General features: G+C 40.7%; 1 pseudogene; it reads left to right on the top strand.

Annotated features, from left to right (window-relative positions):
* The first annotated feature begins 4,033 nt into the window (after positions 1–4,033).
* LOC132651974 (C-type lectin domain family 2 member D11-like) lies at positions 4,034–5,413 on the top strand (annotated as a pseudogene).
* Positions 5,414–6,701: the final 1,288 nt, after the last annotated feature.

Below are 6,701 nucleotides of genomic sequence, written 5' to 3'. Positions count from 1 at the left end.
TGATCTCAAGCTGTACTGTAGAGCAACAATACTAAAAACTGCATGGCACTGGCATAGAAACAGAATGGTGGATCAATGGAACTGAACAGAGGACCCAGAAATAAACCCACACACTTATGGACACCTGATCTTTGACAAAGACGTCAAAACCATACAATGGAAAAAAGATAGCATCTTCAACAAATGGTGCTGTTCCAGACTGGTGGATCAATGGAATCAAATAGAAGACCCTGACATAAATCCACACACTTATGGAATCCTGATATTTGACAAAGATGCCAAATCCATTCAATGGAAAAAAGACAGCATCTTCAACAAATGGTGCTGGTCTAACTGGAAGTCTACATGCAGAAAAATGCAAATAAATCCATACTTATCACCCTGCACAAAACTAAAGTCCAAGTGGATCAAAGACCACAACATAAAACCAGACACACTAAACTGCTTAGAAGAAAAAGTGGGGAATACCCTTGAACTCAATGGCACAGGAGATAACTTCCTGAACAGAACACCAACAGCACAGGCTCTAAAAGCAACAATCAATAAATGGGACCTCATGAAACTGAAAAGCTTCTGTAAGCAAAGGACACTGTCCTCAGAATGAAACGACAGCCTACAGATTGGGAAAGGATCTTCATCAACCCTAAAACTGACAGAGGGCTAATATCCAGCATATATAAAGAACTAGAGAAGTTAAACAGCAAAAAATCAAGTAATCCAATTAAAAAATGGGATATAGAGCTAAACAAAGAATTCTCTGCAGAGGAATATCGAATGGCAGAGAAACACTTAAAGGAATGTTCAACCTCATTAGCCATCAGGGAAATTCAAATCAAAACGACCCTAAGGTTTCAACTTACACCCATCAGAATGGCTAAGATAAAAAACTAAAGAGACAATACATGCTGGAGAGGTTGTGGAGAAAGGGGAACCCTCCTCCACTGCTGGTGGGAATGTAAACTTGTACAACCACTCTGGAAAGCAATCTGGTGCTTTCTCAGACAACTAGAAATGGCAGTTCCTCAAGATACAGCTATACCACTCCTAGGCATATATCCGAAAGAGTCTCAAGTATACAATAAGGACATTTGCTCAACCATGTTTGTAGCAGCCTTATTTGTAATAACCAGAAGCTGGAAACAGCCCAGCTACCCCTCAGTGGAGGAATGGATGCACAAATTGTGGTATATCTACACAATGGAATATTACTCAGCAATAAAAAAACAAGGAAATCATGAAATTTGCAGGAAAATGGTGGTATCTGGAAAAGATCATCCTGAGTGAGCTATCCCAGAAGAAGAAAGATGCACACGGTATGTACTCACTCATATAGACATATAATATAGGATAAACCTACTAAAATCTGTATACCTAAAGAAACTAATCAAGAGGGAGGACTCTTGCTAAAATGCTCAATCCCTATCCAGAAAGGCAAAGAGGCTGGACATAAGAAGAAGGAAAAAAAGAGGGAACAAGTCAGGAGCCTGACACAAAGGACCTCTGAAAAGCTCTGCCCTGCAGACCATCAATGTAGATGCTGAGACTTATGGGCAACCTTTGGGCAGAGTGCAGGGAATCTTAGGAAAGAAGTGGGAAACAGTAACATCTGGAGAGGACAGGAGCTCCACAAGGCTCTAGAGCAACAGAACCAAAAAATCTGAGCACAGTGGTCTTTCCTGAGACTGATATCTCAACCAAGGACTATGCATGGAGATAACCTAAGAGCCCTGCACAGATGTAGCCCATGGCAGTTCAGTATCCAAGTGGATTCCATTGTAATAGGAACAGGGACTGTCTCTGACATGAACTGATTGGCTTGTTCTTTAATTATCTCCCCCTGAGGGGGAAACATCATTGCCAGGCCACAAAAGAAGACAACACAGCCACTCCTGATGAGACCTAATTGACTAGGATCAGAAGGAAGGAAAAGAAATCCTCCCATATCAGTGGACTTGGGAGGGGCATGCATGCAAAGGGTGGAGAAAGGGAGGGGTTGGGACGGGAGGAGGAAGAGAACCACAGGGGGGATACAAAGTGAAAAATAAATAAATAATAAAAAGAAAAATAGTTCTAAAACATGCATCTAAGGAATATGCCAGAATTAGAGATTATAGCATTCTGTTTTATAGGATGTAGTTTAGAGCATACGATAAAGATAGACAAGGATTAACTCAGATTTGCTGGCCCTCAACCTTCTCAGAGATCTGACGTATATGGCATTGTAACATGTATAAGCTTATTATATGACAGAGAGTCCCAAAATCCTGGCAGTAGCTCTCCCAAGGTCTCCAAGAAGATTTGGGCACAACAAATGACTGTGACTTTAGATTGTGGTATGCTAACCACTGGATAATACTGCCCCAACTGGCCGACTGCTAGGGTCCAGCCTAAACTCTGGACAAAGCCGTGGACATCTGGAGAGGCATTATTTCACATTGTTGGAGGCAAGGTGAGGTCAATCTCTCATGTTCCTTTTTTTTCCACAGAAGCAGTCTCTCATTTTCTGTATCTGGCTGGACTGCCTCTGCTCATGATGCCATGAGACCACAGGAGCCAGGGACACTGCCTAGGTGATGGACTAACTAATCTTTCATTTTTTTTATCATTTACTTCTCCAAACTCTCAAGATGTTCTACACACAACTCATTTTTTTATCAATGTTTTGAAGAAACTATTTTTTAAATCCTCTTTGCAGAACTCAGGAAAGAGGTGAGTTTTAATTAGGTCAAAGTCCAAATGTTTCATTTTTATTTCTAATGTGGATAAGAATTTTGATATTATACCTCAGACATTTTTATTCAAGACAAATTCACAGAGATTTTTTTTCTCTTTTCCTCAGATAGTTTTATAGTCCTATGGTTCATGCTTTGGTCATCTTTCACAGAGGTAGGAGATGTGAGCTGTTAGCATATGAATACAGAGATTGTCTCAGCATTCTGTGTTGCAAAGATAGGTAGAAGGTGCAGGCAGGAAGAAGTAAGTGTGGGCCAGCATGCCCTGTGCACAGGGAGGCCAGGGCATCCTCCTGGGAAGACAATAAGTCAGGCCCAAACGTTTGACTTGTTTCTCAAGTTGTTTCATTATTTTTTTGTCTTTTATTTTCTTACTATTATTTTGGTTATTATTATTATGGTTGTTATCATTATTCATATTAACTTTAATATTTTGGTTTATGTTTCTACACTTTTGCCAAAACCATACTTATGTCTTTGTTTCTGTCACTCTGATTTGTGGTGTTGTTTCTGCACATTTGGTCCCTTTTTTGCCTAAATTGTTCAGCTGTTCTTTTGCCTTTTCATGAAATTTAAAAATGGTTTTGTGCTGGAGAGATGGGGCATGGTCAAAAGCATTGTCTGCTCTTGCTGAGGACCAAGGCTCAGTTCCTAGTACCCTCATGGCCCCTCACAACTGTCAGTAACTCCAGTTCCATGGTATTCAAGGCCTTCTTCTACTGTCCTCAGGCATCAGGTATATACTGTATCCCATATTTCACCCATTAGTTAGGTCAGTGTGTTCTATTACACGTATGATGTTATTTAATTCATTAACTTACTAGTTTTTTAGGAACAATCCTTATATAGTCCAGGTTGACTTCAAACTTTCTATGTAGCCAAGGCTGGCCTTGAACTCCTGACTCTCCAGCTTCTGTCTCCCTAGCACTGGAAATATGAAGTGTACCAACATGTCTGTCTCATTGGCTGGAGCAGGAGCTACACAAGTTGTCATAAACTGTTCCATGTGGGAGTAGGGAAACACATGTGGGTCCTCTAGAAGAGTACCTACCTCTCAGATAACTTTCCAGCCTCTGGCTGATCCCTGGCCCCGCCCCCAGGTACCCCTGAGCAGTGCTTCCCTCAATCCTGACAATGCTCTCCTTGTGGAACTCAATCTATGGGTCGTTTTGTATTGCTGTTTGTTTTCCCACCTGAACTTCACTCTTTCTGTTTCTTGCTCTTTCACTGGCCCTTAGTTCAATAACTGGAACACTCTGTGTCAACAAATCTGTTCCCTGTCCTTTAGTCTTCTGAGAGCCATGGACATCATTTGGAGACCAGGACCTTCTGTGAAAGGCTATACGGTGACAGAGTACAAGCCAAATCTACAGATGACTCTGAGTACATTTATCTTTTTCTCTGAAAGGTTCCTGAGAGTGATATTCTCATATTTATATTTTTAGGTAAAAATCTCCAAGGAAAATGTCTCAGAATTGTCTCTCCTGAGTCTCCTGCTAAGCTTTACTGCTGCTATGTAGTGCTCACAGTCCTCACTGTAGCTGTGATTGCGCTTTCTGATGCTTTGTCAGGTAAGTGACTTATTCTCCAAATTCTGTAACATTCTGTCCACATTGACATTGTCAGTAAATATTTACTGACCACTGTGAGCCAGGCACTGTGGGAAGGGCTTGAGAAAACACACTGGAAATTCCTGTTCTCTGGGAACTCAGGCTCCAGCAGGAAGCTGCAGTGAAGGAACAGCACAGGCTGTGGTGTGCACAGGAGGCCAGGCTCAGCCTCCCTGGGAAGATGACATCAGCAAGCTCTAGATAGAAATACAAGAGACATATGTCCACATGGGGTAACTGTCCAAGGCAGAGAGCAAGGAGAGCAATACCCAAAGGAGGAAGCTCAAGGAAGTGTGAGGACAGAGAAGAGTAATATGGCCAGGAAGACACAGTGGCTCTCCCCATTACCCATGGTTTTAGTGACCACGTTCAATTGTATTTTCAACTTATTAAATGGACAGTTCCTGAAGTAATCAATTTTTAGGATTTTAGTGCCACATTGTTCAGAATAGTGTGATAAAGTCTCACACTGTCCTCTTAGGCATGTGAACCATCCTTTAGAGTAACATGTCCACACTGTATATGCTACCTTCCCAACAGTTCTCACTGCTATCTCAGTTATCAGGCTGACTGTCAAAGTAGGTGTCCATACAGAGTGCTTGTTGCTAAAGCAACTCCCACTCGAGTAAACAATCATCCAAAGCACAGAAGTGATGACGTTATAGAAATAAATGCACTTCCATGAATCCCTACTGTCAGTGAGCACCTGAAAGGGAATGGGACTCAAACCCAAGGTGGGAGACCTTTAGATAAAGGCCTCTTATGCTCAGGAGAGGACTCCTATAGATCAATTAGGAAAGCTGCAATCAAATTCACACCTCACATCTGAGCTCAGGAGGGGAGGCCAAAAAGAGACAAGACATGCTTGTAATTATTCACTGTGTTGTCTAAATTTTAGTAAGAAAGAATGAACAGACATCAGTCAATAACACCTATGCTGCTTGCCCAAGACACTAGATTGCACTTGGGAGTAAATGTTTTTATTTTTCTGAATCTGCAAGTAACTGGACCTTCAGCCAGACCTCCTGCGTGGCACAAGAGGCACAAATAGATATACAATTAGTGGCATAGAGAGAGGAGATGAACAAAAAAATAGAGACCATCATAGAGAGACAGGAATCCACATTCAAACAGATGAAGGAAATGGTGCAAGGAATGAAAACAGAATTAAAATCAATAAAGAAAACACAAACTGAGAAAACCCTGGAGCTGGAGAACTTGGAGAAAAGATCAGGAACCACAAAGGTAAGCATCACCAACAGAATGCAAGAGATGGAAGAATCTCTGGAGCTAAAGATACACTCGCGGAAATTGATACTTCTCTCAAAGAAAAAGTAAAATCAGAAAATTTCCAAACACAAAATATCCAAGAAATCAAGGATGCCATGAAAAGACAAAATTTAAGAATGATAGGAACTGATGAAAAAGAAGACTCCAGGCTCAAGGCCCAGAAAATATTTTCAAGAAAATCATAGAAGAAAATTTTCTCAACTTACAGAAAGAGATGGCTATAAATATACAAGAGGCCTACAGAACACCAAATAGACTGGACCAGAAAAGAAACACATCACGTCACATCATAGTCAAAACACTAAATCTACAGAACAAAGAAAAGATATTAAAAGCAGCAAGAGAAAAAGGCCAAGTAACATATGAAGGTAGACCTATCAGAATCACACGGAACTTCTCATTAGAAACTATGAAAGCGAGAAGGGCCTGGGCAGGTGTCATGCAGACTTTAAGAGACCACAGATGCCAACCCAGACTACTATACCCTGCAAAGCTTTCAATCAACATAGATGGAGAAAACAAAACATTCCATGACAAAACTAAATTTATGCAATATCTACACAGCAAACCAGCCCTACAGAAGATACTAGAAGGAAAACTCCAATCCAATGAAAACAACTTCACCCAAGAAAACATAGCATACAATAATATCACAACAAAAATTAAAAGAAAACAAGCAATGAAACACAGCAAGACCACCAACTCCAATATAAAAGGAACTAACGTTTGTTGGTCACTATTATCTATCAATATCAATGGACTCAACTCTCCAATAAAAAGACACAGACTGACGGTGCAGAAACAGGATCCAACATTCTGCTGCATCCAAGAAATGTACCTCTGCAACACAGATAAACACTACCTCAGAGTAAAGGGCTGGAAAAAATGTCTTTCAAGCAAACAGACCCAGAAAACAGCTGGGGTAGCTATCCTAATATCTAATAAAATAGACTTTCAACCAAAATTAATCAAAAAAGATGAGGAGGGACACTACATTCTCATTAAAGGAAAAATCCACCAAGAGGACATCACAATTCTGAACATCGATGCCCCAAATACAAGAGCACCT

Source organism: Meriones unguiculatus, unplaced genomic scaffold (genome assembly GCF_030254825.1).
Source record: "Meriones unguiculatus strain TT.TT164.6M unplaced genomic scaffold, Bangor_MerUng_6.1 Chr5or6_unordered_Scaffold_109, whole genome shotgun sequence".
NCBI lineage: Eukaryota > Metazoa > Chordata > Mammalia > Rodentia > Muridae > Meriones > Meriones unguiculatus.
This window is presented reverse-complemented; position numbering and strand designations above follow the sequence as displayed.